The following is an 18356-nucleotide window of genomic DNA, read 5'->3' as shown; positions in this document are numbered from 1 at the left end:
AATGATAATTATGTGATATGACAGAGGTTTTAGCTAACTCTATATTGGTAATTATTTTGCAATATAGAGGAGTATTTAATCAACACATTGCAAATCTTAAACTTACACGAAGTTATATGTCAATTATATCTCACACTGAAAAAATAAAACAAGGTATTAATATATATATATTAAAAATGAAGAAAAGCTATAAAAACATTGATGAAGGAAATTGAAGATGATACAAGGAAAAGGAAAGATATTTCACGTTTATGGATTGGAAGAATTAATATTGTTAGAATATCCGTACCACTCAAAGAAATCTACAGATTTAATGCAATCCATTTCAAAATGCCTATGACATCTTTCACAGAACTAGAACAAATAATCCAAAGTTTATATGGAACCACAAAAGATCCCAAACAGCCAAAGCAATCCTGAGAAAAAAGAATAAAGCTGGAAATATACTCCTTGACTTCAGACTATACTGCAAAGCTACAGTAATCAAAATAATATGATACTGGCACAAAAACAGACACATAGATCAATGGAACAAAAAGGAGAGCCCAGAAATAAACCCATGCACTTATGGTCAATTAAACTATGACAAAGGAGGCAAGACTATACAATGTTTTGCATCATTTACAATGTTGTCACAATCGTATTTTTAAACCAGTTTTACTCCATAAAATGTAAAGCTTCTCATAGTTATGCTTAAAATATTAACAAATTTTATTTATTTAATTGACATTATAGAAAACAATTAGCAACTATGCTTTTAGTGCAATATGTACTAAGCACTGTGACTGAACTCTTTTGTTTAAGAATAACATGGATCCCAAGAGATGTAAAGATTGGCCAAATGTCTGTGACAGAAATAACAGAGGCAAAAATACCTAAATTTAAAAAAATATATTAGTTTGGATGCTAATAATTTCATATTAGGCTATCTGAGGTTAATAACCAGATGTATGAAAACTAAAATAAATAGTCAATACGTACCTCTTACTTTCTCTGTTAATACTGATAAATTAACAGGAACGATTGTCACATGGTCTTTGGATCACCTTTTAGTTTACAATGACTTCCTGATCACTGCCCAGTCCTTAAAGATGCTGATCCCATCTATACTAGCTGATTAGAATACTTTCACATTTCAAATGTCTAACTAGGTTAATAACAAAGAGTGAATTAAAAAGAAAACTTTTTAAAACTTACATTTAGATTAGGAAAATGAACTATGTCTTTTTGCATGGAAACATTGTTCCCTGTATAATATTGAGTAAGTTACTAAACCCCAATGTACCTCAATATGCCCAAAAAACTATAGGAATTTTTAGAGGATAAATGAATTAATATTAAAAAAATCCTTCACTCATAATAATAAATGCTCATTAATTATTTATAATCGTCTAAAACATCACTGTTGTATGTGGCTATTTATTCATTTTATGTGTCATAAAGTCAAGTTATATAGATTTTACTCCTTATGAAAATATTTCCTCCATTTATATAATTCAAAATTATTTTTTCTTCTTGGCTGTACATTATTTCATTTTATAAGTGTATGATAACTCATTGGAATATTGATGGATTTAGGGGTATTCATGTTGTTTCCTATTTACTTCTTCTCTGAGCACTGATGCTATGCATAATTTTACACATATATTACCTTTATAGAATTTGCCCTATGAGACTGATTTTCAGAAATGGGAACGATGGCTCAGAGTCTATATATATTTTTATTTTTTAGTAGAAGTCACCACTTTGCTCTTAAAATTGCTATAACTATTTATATTACCATAAGTTATGTATGAGATAAATTATATCTGATTCTTCATCTATAATAGGTATCATCTCAATTTTTAAAATGAGCTGTCTTATGGGTATAAAAGGTTTGTTCAATGTTACTTTAATTTGCATTTTTGACTACTAATTAGTTTGAGTGTCTTTTCATATGCTTATTCACCATTTGGGTTTATTCCTCTGTGAATTGCCTCTTCATATTATTTCCACATTTTCATATTGAGTTTTTTGTTCCTAACTTACCAAATTATTTTTCTCCTCTGCTTTGGATTTAACCTTATATGATCAATCAACTGCTTTGAGATTTTCTTTCCATTTGATATTTTAAGCCAAAAATTCTGGTCTCAACAGTGATTACGTCTTCTTCAATTCATCTAGTAAATTGTTCATTTGGGAAATCGTATTTTTTATATTTTCTTCTTTTAAGTAAGTGTTTCCTATGTGCATATGTTGCATTCAAATCTAGTAATCTTCTTTTTGTCATTATTCAAGTTGCTGCCTGTCGACACCAAGAGCTCTGTTTTTCTTGCCTTGTACTAATTTTGCTTTAACTGCTACTCCTATCTTGTTATAAAGAATCCTTAACTTTGTTGTTATTATTATACTTTTTAATTGTTTTTTGGGGGGTTTCAGGTCTGGTTGATGCAACATCACCTAACTGTGGACAAATGGCATGAAATGTATTGTCCACCCATATAGGGGCAGGGGTGCAGAGTTAGGTAAGCTGCCTCTTACCTACTAAGGCACTAGGAGAAGTGTGCATCTGGCTGGGGAGGGTCCAGCATATTTATTCATGTTCCACTGTCCTCATTGTGTTGACATTTCATATACAAGTCAAAGGATCCCAGAGGCCCAAGATTTTTCTATACCCTAATATTCATCCAGAGCTTTAACTTATCCCATAATGTCATGGGACAGCCACAGAGCACTGGATGAGTAGAGAAATTGTGAAGTTCAGAGTGAAAGGGAGGAAGTCAAATTCAGCTCTCAATCTTTCTAGAATTTTTCATGCCTGTATTTCCTTTCCATGATTAAATATTGAATTATTTAGATTAGCTCATAGTTACTTGAATATATTGACACTTTTTAAATATTTCATTCAAAATTGCTTTCAGCACAGAAATGCAAAGTGAGAATAATCAACTTTAAAATAGATTACTAGTGTAGTCAAAAATTGGTAAGCGCTATTTTGTCTCAATGAAATGCAAATGAATTTTTAACCCTCTTCCTCTCTGTGTATCCCTGTTATTATATTCTAACTTGTCAATCATAAAGGCAAAATTTAAAGAGAAGAAAGAAGTGAGATGAAAATAAACCTTGATATTCATCTTTTTGTATAACTTTTAACAAGTGAAACCTAACAGCATTGAAGTTTTCCTTAAAATATAGCTTGTCTTGGGAATTCACACAGTAGAGAAAATTATGTGAGTGATGTATTATACAGAGTTTTATTCTGACAATAGACTGATGAATGGTATAAGTGATCCATTCTCTCCAAATCTCAACAAATACTTATCTTTACAATACATATTTTTCTTTTTTCAAGTTGGTATTCTACAAGTTTCTCAAAATTCAGAGCTGTCTAACATCTTATAAGCAAATCTAGACATCATCTAATTTTACTCTTCCAGAACTCTTTTCAAAAAGAATGATGAAATGTTTACTTTCCCCTTTAAAAGTTTTGGGGTAGAAGTGATAAATGTATAATTATAATTCACATTTCATCTATACCTACTTTTAGACTAGCAGTTTTCAAAGTATTAATCTATGTTTTAATATTGCATATTAATGGTATACTAGTAGATTGATGGGCAGTTTTCTTATTACAAATAATGCACTATATAATAGTTTCTTTTTATGCCTATGGATTGGTTGTCTTATGCTTTGTATAAATCATATATTATGGGTTCATTTTTTCTGAACACCAAAGGCTACTTATCTAAAACTTTAATGTAACTACATTAGTTTCAGGATAATTTCTACTATTAATAACACCATAAGAAAAATGTAGTGGCCACTTTAGAAAATCGGATGCCATATTAAAAACTATATTGAATTATGATATTGCACATTATAGCAGGACATAAAACTTGATACATCGTTCTTTCTGCCTAAAATAAATAAATGAGGTGACTGTGAAAAAGCCAGTTAAAGAATTCATAAAGATATGCAAGTAGGAAAATTAAATAATACCAACAACATTCAATAATGCAATAATAGCACTAATATTTCATCTTTGCAATATTCCTGACAAGTAGTGGATTTGTAATCCAAAGACTTGAGTTTAGCTTTGCCACTAGTCTATGAAAAATTGATTTAAAAACCTTTATAAAATTATTTTACAGATCTTGGAATCTCATTCTTCTCGTGTGTTACATAGGAAAATAGGATTATCATAAAATAAATGATATATACGAAAGGGATTTTAAAATTGTAAGAAGTGTAATGCAGATGTACTTTACAAATGTAAGGTACTGCTATAACCAAGTTTTATGCATTTTAGCACATAAACAACAAAACACATAGTAAGTGTAAAGTCTGTGTTTCTCATAAGTTCCACATTTTAGAGACAGTTAGTAAGCAGATTGTAAGACTGGGCCTATATTTCTTTTAAAAGTGAGAATAAGAAGAAGAAAAAAAGGAGAGGAAGATGAGATGGAAGAAGAGGAAGAAAAGGCAGAAGAAGAGGAGAAGGAAGAAGAAGGAAGGGAAGAAGGAAGACATGAAAAATAAAACAAATCAAAATTACAAAACCAAAAAACCTACCAGACTGGTACTTTACAGAACAGATTTATATACTGTTACATGAAAAATAAGTAATAAGAAAATGCTAAGTCATCACAGTGGAGACAAAATTCAAACAGTATTTTAGTTTAACGGTTTTTAGTACAAATATCCATTGTTTTAAGAGTTTCACATTTTAGCATTCATGTTATATCAAAATGGAATCTGAATCTGTCACTGTTTTGGCATCATGACCTGATTTGTGAGGAGAGTAGGGGGCTCATTCTCTAGCAAAACACTCAGGTGTTTTGTGTATTATCTCACTTAACACTTGTAATCCTTCTCTCAATTACATATGACTTCTATTTCACATAAGAAGAAACTGATGGGAATTCCCTAGCGGTCAGTGGTTAGGACTCTGCGCTTTCACTGCAGAAGGCGTGGGTTCAGTCCCTCGAAAGCGTGGGTTCAGTCCCTCGTCGGGGAACTAAGATCCCACAAGCTGTGAGGTGCGGTCCCCTACCCAAAAAAGAAACTGATAAGACACATTCAAAATTATACATTCAGGAAGAGGTGAACTGTGGGAAACAGTCAGCCTTGAGAGCAAGCTGCAGACATGCCAGGCATGCCGCCACTGCTCCAAGGGACTGTGCCTACTTGCTTCCCTCCTTGTTTCATTCCATGGGAGATAAATCACCAGGGCCCAGAGATCAGAAAGAATGTAAAATGAGACAAGCAAAGCTGTCTCCCCCGCTGCACGTACAGGTTATTTTGGATGATTCTGGGTTTATGGGTTTTCTCTCAGGGAAGTTAACCTTGAAGCCGAGACAGTCTGTAGATGATATAAACCACCATCTGGCAACCAACCTCCCTTTTTCTAGTCTATATAATCTGCAACTGTAGCACAATAAAATTTGCCTTGCAACAATCAGTTGTCTTGGTCCTTCTGACTCCATTCATCTGTGCTATTTCAGTTCCTTACCCCTTCCCTTCTGACCCTGGGCGGTGAGATCCTCTTTTTCTGGCTGGTCCACGGCAGTGAACTTGTATTTGAAACCCATCATTACTAAAGCCAAAGACATTTTAATTTCATTACACCATCTCCTTTCTGCATACACTTATATTTTCTTAATAAATAGGTGAGAAATTAAAGGGGAGTTAGGTTAATTTGAATAATATTAGACACATAATTTAACACGTATAAAATTAACATTGTTTAGGTAATGCTTACAAAACTAGTAAACTTAGAGAAAACAAAATCAGCAAGATCAGTAGTCTAATTTCAAAATAACCCTTCAGATAATTTTCTACGTTTGATCAAATGAAGCATGTTTACTCTTAATTTGAATGTGGATATCTTTTTACAAAAAAATAAAGATTTCTTTACTGATCATTTAATTCATAAGAGAATCACAGTGTAAAATGTTCTGCCATAGCAATTTTTTCCTTTGGAAATTGCAAATAATCTCATTGAGGTCATTACCTATAAAAAGTAAATTCGAAGTTTTAAATTGATTGATTGGGAGGATAACAGTTGCACAGAGCTCAATTTTTCAAACTTCTCAGTTTACAGCAAATTATCATCTGTGTAAGATCATATTCTTGTTTGGATTGATCTTATTTTAGTTTCCACCTTAATCCACATTCCCTAATCCACATTCCCCAGTCACATCTGATGCTCCATAAAGTCCACAATAGGCACCTAGTCTAATATGTTTGATGTGTGTCCTTAGATAATGATATGATTTGGTAAAATATGTAATGTTTTGAGGTTTGTCTCAAATTTAAAATTATAACAATAATAGTGTGCTATGTAGCTTGTCCTGTTTCCTACTTTTTATTAATAAAACTATATTTTAATATTTATTTATTATTTTAGGTACATCTTATTTGTGGTTTCTAAATACATGGCATTTAAGAGAAGTCTATCCACAATATTTAATTTATTAATTACCCTAGAGATGAAGGAATAGACTGTCTCCAACTCTCGACTACCACAAATATATTCAATAAATAAATGTTCCATGGTCCCTCATGGATCTATTAGACAGTTCAGAGAAATTTTCTGGTATATATAAACAAGGCATGGAATTGCTGGATTAAAGGGACTACACACATTCAATTTGCTAAATACCATCAGATTGTTTTTTAGCATGGTTAACATTTCACTTTCATCTCCAAGTAGTAGTTTTGCTGTATATAATATTTGCAGAGATAAGCAGTCTTAGTTACCTGGTATCTTGGAGGTTGCCTGGCCAGAAACTGGCTTGTGTCTAGGTTCTGCCCTCACCTCAGGGGCAGAGGATGTACCTAATCACAATTTCTCTAGAGACTCATAGCTCCCTCTCCACAGCAAGACAATCTGCCACTTTCCCTATGCCCTTGTGATCTCCAGAGGTTGAGCAGCTATTTTCCCAGTGATTGGTTTAAATTGCTGTTATCTAATGTCAAGCTGTGATCCCATAAAAAGAGGTAACAATAGGAGATGATATCCAGTCCATTCAGATCAGCTCTAGACCAAGTTATCTACAATTTATCAGGAAGTCAGAGAAATATTTACCTGCTACCCTTATACATCTGAGATTTAGCAAGCACCAAAAAATGTATCTGGTGTTTACCCTCAAGCCAGAACATACAAAATATTACTCCACTGCCTGCTTGAAAATTAGTGTCCTTAGAGATAATATGATTATAATCTGATTCTTGTACTTTTTTAGATGACCAGCGTTTTCTCTCTTTTTTATAATATTCTCTTTATTTTGTTTTTCTAAAATTTCATGACAACATAGAGATATTTAAAATATTCTTTTCACTCATAATTTTGTTAAATTTCACCACAAGATGTCAAGGTGTGACTTTTTCTTTATCCATCCTATTTGGTACTTTATGATACACTTCCAACAGATGTTTTTCATCTTTATTTTAGTAAATTGTTAGTTATTACATTTTCAAATATTTCCTCATTTCCAATTGTTTTTCCTTTCCTTTTGGTAATATTATAAAATGGCTTACCTTATCATATATTAATATAGCGTCCCCTGCATTTCATTGATTGTTTGTACAGTGTATCTTTTCCCATCCTTTTACTTTCAATTTACCTACGTCTTTAAGTTTGAAAAGAGGTTCTTTCTTCAAAGAAGACATACAGATGGCCAGGAAACACATGAAAAGCTGCTCAACATCACTAATTATTAGAGAAATGCAAATCAAAACTACAATGAGGTATCATCTCACACCAGTTAGAATGGACATCATCAGAAAATCTACAAACAACAAATGCTGGAGAGGGTGTGGAGAAAGGGAACCCTCTTGCACTGTTGGTGGGAATGTAAATTGGTACAGCCACTATGGAGAACAGTATGGAGGTTCCTTAAAGAACTAAAAATAGAATTACCACATGACCCAGCAATCCCACTCCTGGGCATATACCCAGGGAAAACTGTAATTCAAAAAGATACATGCGGGCTTCCCAGGTGGCGCAGTGGTTGAGAGTCTGCCTGCCAATGCAGGGGACACGGGTTCGTGCCCGAGTCTGGAAAGATCCCACATGCCGCGAAGCGGCTAGGCCCATGAGCCATGGCCGCTGAGCCTGAGCATCCAGAGCCTGTGCTCCACAATGGGAGAGGCCACAACAGTGAGAGGCCCGCGTACCGCAAAAAAAAAAAAAAAGATACATGCACCCCAATGCTCACTGCAGCACGATTTACAATAGCCAGGACATGGAAGCAACCTAAGTGTCCACTGACAGATGAATGGATAAAGAAGATGTGGCACATATATACGATGGAATATTACTCAGCCATAAAAAGAAACGAAATTGAGTTTTTGTAGTGAGGTGTATTGACCTAGAGTTTGTCACAGAGAATGAACTAAGTTAGAAAGAGAAAAACAAATACTGTATGCTAACATATGTATACAGAATGTAAAAAAATATGGTTCTGATGAACATGGGGCAGGACATAAATAAAGACGCAGACATAGAGAATGGACTTGAGAACACGGGAGGGGCAGAAGGGAAGTTGGGACGAAGTGAGAGAGTAGCACTGACATATACACGCTACCAAATGTAAAATAGATAGCTAGTGGGAAGCAGCTGCATAGCACAGGTAGATCAACTCCTGCTTTGTGACCACATAGAGGGGTAGGATAGGGAGGGTGGGAGGGATGCTCAAGAGGGAGGGGATATGGTGATATATGTATACAAATAGCTGATTCACTTTGTTATACAGCAGAAACTAACACAACATTGTAAAGCAATTATACTCCAATAAAAAATTATAATGGGTAAAAAATAACTGTAAATTAAACAAAAAGGGCTATGGGAAACCCAACATGACTGCTTGGCTCTTCCTTGATCTCTGGCAAGCCCCAATTTTCATCTGATGTGTTAATACTTTCTCTTGCTGAAAGGCTTATGCCCTCATGATGGCAAACTATTAGAAAATATGTTTCCCACTTGGAGTATACCTTCTGCAATCTCCAGTGATCAAGGCACCCACTTCATTGGGCAAACCATACAAGCCTTAGCAAAAGCCTTCCAAACTTCTTGGATTTATCACTGTCTCTATTACCCTCAATCATTAGACAAAGTTGACAGAAATAATGGAAAAACTAGACTCAAGCAGAACAAGAATTAATTACACTGGAGTGAATGAAGTGATAAATAAGATTATAATTTTTATGACTTTGTCCAAAATATTACTACTTTTTAATCTTTTGTTTTCCAGTTACAAGGAAATCTTTTTTAAGACTTACATCAACTTGGTAAATTATACCTTTGTAAACAGAATTGAAACTTTTATCATTTTCTTCCAACCTGATAACTGCAAATTTCAGAAATTCTTAAATTAAAACTGCCCTCTTCTTGAAGCCCTTCAGACTGAAACTAGACAACATGATATAAGCTTCTGAGAAATTGCCATAACAATGCTGGTGTCTGTTGCAGTATGAGCCATTCAGAAAATTTACCTGAACACCCGATGACATCATCAGAGATACTTCAAACTATAAAAGATCCTTCAACTCTGACATCTAAAAATCTTTTTAATCAATGGCCCCTGGACTCAGAAACTCAATTACAGTTTGCACCAATCATTAACCTTTGGGGATTATTTTGTTTCCATATAAAAGACTCTTACTAGATACCTGATTGCTTGCACCTTTGGGAGCCCACCTATATCACCACCTCCTAAAATGAGATACAACGGTTTAACTGAACTGACCTGTTCTCAGAACTGAAAACTGATTCAAAGAAATGGAAGACTCTAATAACCCATTCTCTATCCCCACAGCCACCAGCTCAGGTTTTTATATGTAAAAACTTCCAGAAACATATCAGAGGAGGGAACTGTTGGGGTCAGGGTTGGCCGCCCCAAAAATGTGCCTCAATGGTATATTGATTATTTAAATTTAAGTTACTTAAGAAACAGCTGATGCAGGAGGGACACTCTGACCCTCCTTTTTGTCTCCCTAAAAGCAGGAAATAAATCTCCCATATAAAAGGTATACTCCCTGCATCTGAAATGTCACCCTTATCACCAGAGATAGGAAATCCTGGCCAGAAACCTATATAAACAAACCTTATTATTTCTTTAACTTAGTACCCCAAGTCCAAATTCTGTTTAGGTTCTTCACTGATTGAGCAGCCAAAACCAAAGTTTCTTTGTCCTGCCAATTCCTCACAAATGTATTGTTTCTTTGTCTATAACTGCCCAACAAAGGGGAACTTGACCTCTCCTTGGAAAAGAATGTTGTTTTTATATAAGAAAATCAGGAAAAGTGGTCCAACAATCAGAAATATTAAAGGCTAATATTGCTATTTTTAAAAAACAGGCTGAGCAGTCTCTTGGGACCAAACTGACCTATTTAGTTGGTTACCTTCTGGAGTAACCTCCCTTTTAGGATCAGGACTACAGTTCTTATCAGTAATTGTCATTTTAGCCCTATTTGTTTGTTATTCAAACTAATCAATTGTGTTATTTCAAAAATGTTTAATGCAGGATCTATTAGGGTAATGGTGAATGAGAGGTTAAGTCTTTACCTCATCACCTGCCCATGCATTCTCAGAGAGGTCAACCAGCTTTGGGATCTTGATTGAGATATGATCTGCCCATTGTATAGTCAGGGGGAACACAATACAAGTGCTTCTTGTCTCCTGGGCTGCGGTCATAAGAAACCCCAAATAAGCCCCTTTTAATTTTAATCAGGTCTCCATTTCTGAAATTTTAGTTAACAAATGAATCCAATGTATAGGGTTGATGCTGTAGGCCATTTTCCTTGAAACTTTGACTACTGGCCTAGGGCTTTCTTATAATTATCTTAGAAGAATATTTTTCTGGTAGCAAGGGTACAAAGCTTAGGTGCATGGCATGGAGTTTTTGCCTCACACGTAAACAAAGCAGAGGAGACAGCGCTATCTGAAGACTCAGAGAAGTTTATCTTAAGGAGATGATTTCTGAGGTGGGTCTTGAAGTGTGATAATAAGTTTCTCTGGAAGGAAAAAAGGGGTAGTAAGAAGGCAGTGAGGAAATATCACCAGGAAAAGTAATAATGCATAAAAAATCATCACTGTGTTTGAAAGAAGTGCAGTTAGTATAGTTTTCACTGCATATTAAGTGAAAGGTGGAGAAAGTGTGGCCTGAAGTTGTAATATTTTGCATACCCTGTATGTGAGTTTAATTTTTGTTCTCTTCAGTTGTGGCCTATAGGCAAGTTACAGGAGAATTCCCTGGGGGAGATTTACTGTACTAGAGGGTACCGAGGCACACCTTTAGAGCATCTCATTCAGCGGCTCCAACTTCGGAACCTGGAAACAAGACAAAACAAACAAACAAAAAATTAAAGCAGAAACTCCTAAGATGACTTTTTTATGTAACTAGATTTGAAAACCATCTCCATGTGAAGCAGACTTATTTGAGGGATTTTAAGGACATGAGTGATTTAGTCAGGTTGCTATTTTAGATCAGACACTGATAGAAATATAATGAATTTAAGGTAAAGAAGGGACAGGTTTTCACCTTTGAAATTTTTGTATACCTTATTTATTTTGCTTATTTTATCTAATTCTATCGGAATATATGCTACACAAATTTAAGGACTCTTGCCTATTTTGTTCATTGATTTCTTTGTCCTTAGTATTTAGAACACTAAGTGACACATCAGAGATGTGCAGCAAATATTTGTGGAATTAAATGTGGCTAGTTCACACCAGACAGGTTTAAGAAAACACTATTTTTTAATCATAATTAGGAAAAGTTCAAATAACAACAAGTAAAATACTGAAAAATAGTTATTTTGTAGTTTAGTTTAAATCTGTCCATTACTCAAGAAGTTGCTCAATAAAATTTATCAAATGAAAATCTGAGCAAAGATATTCTCTTAGAAACAGAGAAACAAAGCTACCAACAAACAGTTGATCATAGAATATATATTTTTTCTTAAAATGAAAGGGGAATTTCTGACAGTTGACATACAGAAATAGATTAATTCTTTTCTAGGATATTCTCTGTAAGATTAATATTAAGAAAAACATCCCAAATGATTCAGTTGATGGTGTTTGTGTCTTTGAATCCAGCTCTCTCTGGTCATGAATATAACTGCATAAAGAATATTTGTAAGTGTATTTAAATTAACAGTGAATATAATTGTGTTTATATATAAATGGATCTTTTGAATGATGTGTCCACAAGGGACAGCCTTAAAGTTCACATTCTCTAACACATGTGATGTTTACAAAATACACCACAAAATACAAAATTGATTCTTTCTTAGATTTTTCAATGCCTTTTGTAAGAGTCATTGTTAAGCTTCAGTTATATTTCTACAATCTGGTGATGGTTATCTGCAATAAATTTCATACTGAAGAATTTGGTTAAAAATAAAGAGAAACTTTAAATCAAAAATATAATTGAATACATCTCTAAAATAAAGTGTCTGTTATATTTTATCAAAATTTTATCTTTTATGTGCTTCATGTACTTAAATAGAAATTTTTACTTTTTAAATTACTTTGCTCAGGTGTGATCTTCATGCAATAAAATGATGATTTTTGTGTACAGATTGAGGTGCTTTGACAAGTGCAAATGTCTGTATAACCACAGCTACAATCAAGATCAATACATTTTCATCATCCTTAAGTGTTCTGGTGTGTTTCTTTGCGGTCAAACTCACCTATTTCTAGTCCAACACAACCCAAATGTGTTTCACTGTAGATTAGTTTTGCCTGTTCTAGACTTTCCTCTAGGTGGAGTCATGCTCTCTTTTGCATCTGGCTTCTTTTGCTCATCATAAAGCTTTTGAGATCCACCTGTATTGTTGCATGCATCATAGTCTCTTATTTTTCTTGCCTAGAAGGTTTACATCTTATGAATATAGCACAGTATGTTTATCCATTCACCTACTGATAGGCATTTGGGTTGTTTCTAGTTTCAGGCCATTATGAATACAAATGTTATGGATACTTGTATACAAATTTTTCTGTAGAGTTGTAGATGTGTTATTACTTCTTTTAGGTAAGTGCTTAGGGGTTGAAAACCTGAGTGTGTGTTTAACTTTATAAGAAACCATCAAACCATTTTCCAAAGTGATTTTACAAATTTATCTCTACACCAACCATGTATGAGTTTTATTTGCTTAAAATTCTTGCCATTATTTTATATTATCGGTATTTAAAGCTTAGCCATTCCAGTGTATGTTTAGTGGCATCTCATTGTGCTTTTAACTTATATTTCTTGATGGCTAAGGATGTTGACCATCTTTTCATTGGCCTATTTGTTATTCCATGTCTTCTTTTGTGAATTATCTGTTCAAAACTTGCCCATTTTTTTCTGAAATTGTTTTAATATTTTACTCTTTTACCTTTCCAAAAAAATGTTTACAATTTCTCAAGTTCCATAAAACAACTTGAGATCCTGATTTGCATGTCATTCATGGAAAAGTTATTTGAAACTATTTACATGCTTTCTATAATCCAGGCACTGTTCAAGGACTGTGGATATGCCACTGAATAAAACTGATGCACTCCTTTATTTCGTGGATGTTATATTCTAGCAAGGGAAGAAATACATTAAGTAAAGATAGATAGATAGATACATACATACATATATAAATACATACATATACCAATAGTGATAATAATTCAGGGCAAGTAGTGTTGTCGTGGATTTTATTTAAATAGTGTCATATGGTTTTCATCTTTTAGAAGGTGAAATTTAAACATATACCAGAATGAAGTTGGGGGTTAAGATCTGTTGATAACTGGGGGAAAAAAGTACAGGCAAAGGAGACAGCAAGTGCCAAAGACTCTGAGATGGGTGCATTCTTGATGTGTTCAAGAAATACTAAAGAGACAAATGTAGATGAATAGAAATAAGCAAGTGGAAGAGGGTAAGGAATGACAGAGAAACCAATATGGATGGGTTAAAAGATTTTTAAAGAACCACACTGGGTCTCTGTGGAGCACAGCTTGATGGGGTCAAGGAAGACTAGATAAGAAGCTATTTCAATGATCCAGAGATCCATGATGAAGGTGATAAGAATCTTCAGGCTCTGATTATTTTGGAATATAGAAGCAGGAGAGATTTCTGATGGCCAGATGTAAGATAACAAGAAAAAGAAGCATTTGTCATGACCTATAGAATATGCAACACCAAGAGTGAACCCTAATGTAAACTACGGAATTTGAGTGATAATGACATGTCAATGTAGGTTCATCAGTTATAACAAATGTGCCACTCTGGTGCAGATTGTTGATAGGGGAGGAGGTTGTGCATGTGGGGGGGGAAAGGGTATATACGGAAAACTCTGTTCTTTCTACTCAATTTTGCTGTGAACCTAAAACTGCTCTAAACAATAGTCTATTAATTAAAAAGTAAATAATAGGTTAACATTTTTCTAAAGCAAAGGAGAATGGAGTTGTCATTTATGAAGATGGAGAAACTGGGAGGAAAATTTGTTACTATGTTGAGAATCATGAGTTTAATCCTGGATAAACTACATGTGATATGCCTGTTAGATTTACAAGTGAAAGTATTGAATAGGTACTTAGAAGTATGATTCAAAAGTTCAGGAGGGAGATCTAGGCTGGAAATAAAAATTTAGAAAATGTAACTCTATTGATTGTTTTAAAATTTATAGGGATGTGGATGTGATCACTTAAGGAGTGAGTGGAAATAGAAACTGCAATATTTCCAGTTCAGGAAGGTAAGGAGAAACCACTGAAAGGAGGTGGAAAAGGAGATCCCAGTGAGGAAGGAGGAGAACCAAAAATGGTAAGATACAACAACTGATCTTTGGATTTGGCCACTAGAAAGTCACTGATATCATAGACAGGTGAATTTTTTTTTTTTTTTTTTTTTTTTAAGTAGTGGGAATGAAAGTCTAATGGTTTGGATTTAAGGAAGAACAAGAGAAAGGCTCTCTGGATTTCTACAGGACAAACTGGCTAAATCAGTTTATTTTAGCATATCCTCCAAATGCATATATGTCAACAAGGAAAACTAATATAATCTACAATCAATATTACCATTCAGCATAAATTAAAGACATAGACTGCAACAAACTTTAACTTAATGTGAAAAATGGAGAAATAAACTACTGAAACTGATGCCGGAAGCTCGGCCTCTCTGCACTGGTGCCAAATCAAATCACAGAGACAGAGTTTTGGGTGAAGTAGAAAAGAATAGCTTTATTGCTTTGCCAGGCAAAGGGGGACACAGAGAACTCCTACCTTGGAAAACTATGTGTCCCAACCCGAGAGGATTTGATGAGGAGTTTTATGGCAATAGTTCAAGGGTGGGGTTGCTGACAAGATTAGGGTGTGTGCAGGGTCTCAGGTGGTCTGGTCTCTTAATCTTTTTTTTTTTTTTTTTTTTTTTTTTTTTTTGCTGTACGCAGGCCTCTCACTGTTGTGGCCTCTCCCGTTGCGGAGCACAGGCTCCGGACGCGCAGGCTCAGCGGCCATGGCTCACGGGCCCAGCCGCTCCGCGGCATGTGGGATCCTCCTGGACAGGGGCACGAACCCGCTCCCCCTGAATCGGCAGGCGGACTCTCAACCACTGCGCCACCAGGGAAGCCCTCAGTCTCTTAATCTTGATAAGCTTCTCTGGTCTCTTTAATCTCCTTGGCTGCTCCTCCCTTGATTAGCAACTGTTTGAATTTGCCCTTTGGAACTCAGGGGAGGTAATGGAGGCTGGAGTCTTGAAGGCTTCCGTGCCCAGGAAATCCACAGGGTCCTTTTCGGTTTCAAAACCGGGAGAACCAGCTGCCACACAGAGCATAGAATTGGGAGAAAACCAGGCAGGAAACAGAAGACTCCTTTTCTAAGTAGAAAACATGTGAATATGATTTGTTTTTTCCTGTGGCTCCTTGGAGACCCTTTTCAGTACATAATAGCTGGATGTGCACTACCTAGTCAAGGTTGTTACATAAATGTATGTATGCTCTTGCTGAGACTTGCTGATGAAATGTTAGTCATTTCATATGGATGATATTAAATATTAGCCATTGAAAACTGATTTCTTTTCATATTGCCCCAAATTAATGGTTTATTTCTGCAAACACATTTTTAAAAAATGCATTTATTGAGTCTATCTTCTGGGAAACCAAATGGATGGTTTAGCCTACATAAAACTTCATTTATGTTAGTCTCACATTTCTATGTAAAAATTATAATTTCCAATTATATAATTCATAATGAAAATTTAATCCTTTGAAAAACATTTCGTAAGTATATATGTAATTTGAGAATTTGTTTCTAAATAAAATGTATATAATGTGGCAATTACTCCAGAGGAGATTAGCTTGTTGTTTCATTAACCTGCTTAGATATGAGATTTTATTAATGCATAGCTTATAGTCAAACTTCCATGATGATATTCAATTTAAGAAATAAGGAAGATTAATAATATTGTAAAAACTAAAACTATATATATACACGCTATAGGCAAAAAATTAGAATAGCTACTTCATCATATAGAAAAGGAAACCAGAGCTTTATAGCTCTTATTTAACTTACCTAGTCAAAATCATACACTAAAAATATTCTTCTTGAATATAAAACATTGGCAAAAACAATCCACACATTGCCAAAGAAATGAAATTTCAAAACCAGCAATTAGGAACCATGTGAGTTGGAGTGGGGCGGGGGGAACTCCTGAATCTGGAATTACAAATCTCTACTGCCTTAATAGCAAATCATTCATTTCCTTAGTAAACTTGCATAGGTGTTGTAATAGGTTAAAGAATGTGTGCTAGAGTGCTTTAAAAAGTATAAAGTCCTAATTATATATATCAGATACTATTAGTTTTTGCATAATAAATAATATACATGATTTTTATGCATCAACTACATCACAAGTCAGATATACAAGAAGATGCACATGACACAAAGTTGCAGATGTAACATTTGCACATCCAGGTCTTATTAAATAAAAATTTTGAATATAACTATATTTCTTTATATTGTATTATATATTACTATAATATTTGTATAGATATTAATGCAACTAACAATCTTATTGATTGATTTTTTTTTCTCACAAATAGAATTAGCACTGAGATCATGTAAAACACAAATAGACCTCAGCCAGGGAGGGCTGGCTCCCCCCAAAGAAACAATGCATTGTGGGGACTCCATCTTCAATTAGTTTTATTAATAAAGTTTATGCTATTTCAGTATTTCAGTGATATTCCCACCCCAAAACTAGGTATGATAATAGAAGAGGCTTAGAGATGTGTTCTAAAGGTGAAATTTAGGTAGGTTGTGAATTATAGTACTACAATATTGTTAAACTGGGGAAAAAAGGCAAATGTATTCCTAAAACTCTGCCCAAATCTATTGCTTTGGGGAGGGGAAGTTGACACAAACTTTACCTGTGGGATAAAATTTATATGAAAAAGAAGCAGATGACTTCAACACCAGTAGTTATTCCTTTTTAGCACATCACCATTTATATCACATGCGCTCTAATCCTTACCTACAGCTCCCTTCCCTTGCAAAATCAAATCCCCTACAGATTCTCTCAAAAACAGGTAGATTTCATTTGCCTGAGGATTAGTATTGATTTCATTTTGTAAGAACTCCTGCACTTCTGCCCTCCACGCAAAATGAATTATTTGTCTATCAATGTGTGGGGGACTGCAGTTCCTCTTCCTTGAGACAAAGCTATTTATTTATTTTATTCTTAGAGATAAAAGGCATAAATGTATATGTTAACTCACCGATGCTCATTTCTCTTAAAGAATAATTTTTAAAATGTCAAGTGTAAAAGACTGACAAGAGGATTTTTATTTTGTTTTGTTTCTATTTTAATAGGGAAATCCTTAAAGAAGGTAAACATCATTCTGGGTCTGAAGAGAGAAAGAGCTTGCTGCCTGAGGTAAGAACATGCAATGAAAAGCTTTCAGAAAAAGTAGCTTCAAAGTAAGTGATGTTCACAGATTTCAATAGTATTTAAGAGTTGGTTTTACATTCACCTGAGAAGGAGTAAATACAAGTTACACGGATAGGTACAAATCTGAAAGTTCATGATTTATGAGGTTATTTTTTTTCCATTTAATAGAGTTGAATTCTTTATAAAAGAATTTCATTCCTAGAAGAGTCATTAGTCTAGGTATCAAGGTATATGAAACAGTATTCAGACTCTAACATACATAAAAATAGCCCAGAAGTCTCATTTTAAAAAAATGAGTTTTTTATTCTGTTCTCAGAGATTCAGTAAATTAGAGATGGAGAAAAGTAGCCCAGGTGACTCTGATACAGGTAGTCCATAGACACCTAAATGTTGAAAAACACTGAGTATTGTTTAACAATGACCATATGGGAAAGCCACTCCTCTGGGATGGGCACT

This window comes from Lagenorhynchus albirostris, chromosome 5 (genome assembly GCF_949774975.1).
Source record: "Lagenorhynchus albirostris chromosome 5, mLagAlb1.1, whole genome shotgun sequence".
Classification (NCBI taxonomy): Eukaryota; Metazoa; Chordata; class Mammalia; order Artiodactyla; family Delphinidae; genus Lagenorhynchus; species Lagenorhynchus albirostris.
Note: the sequence above shows the minus strand (reverse complement) of the source record.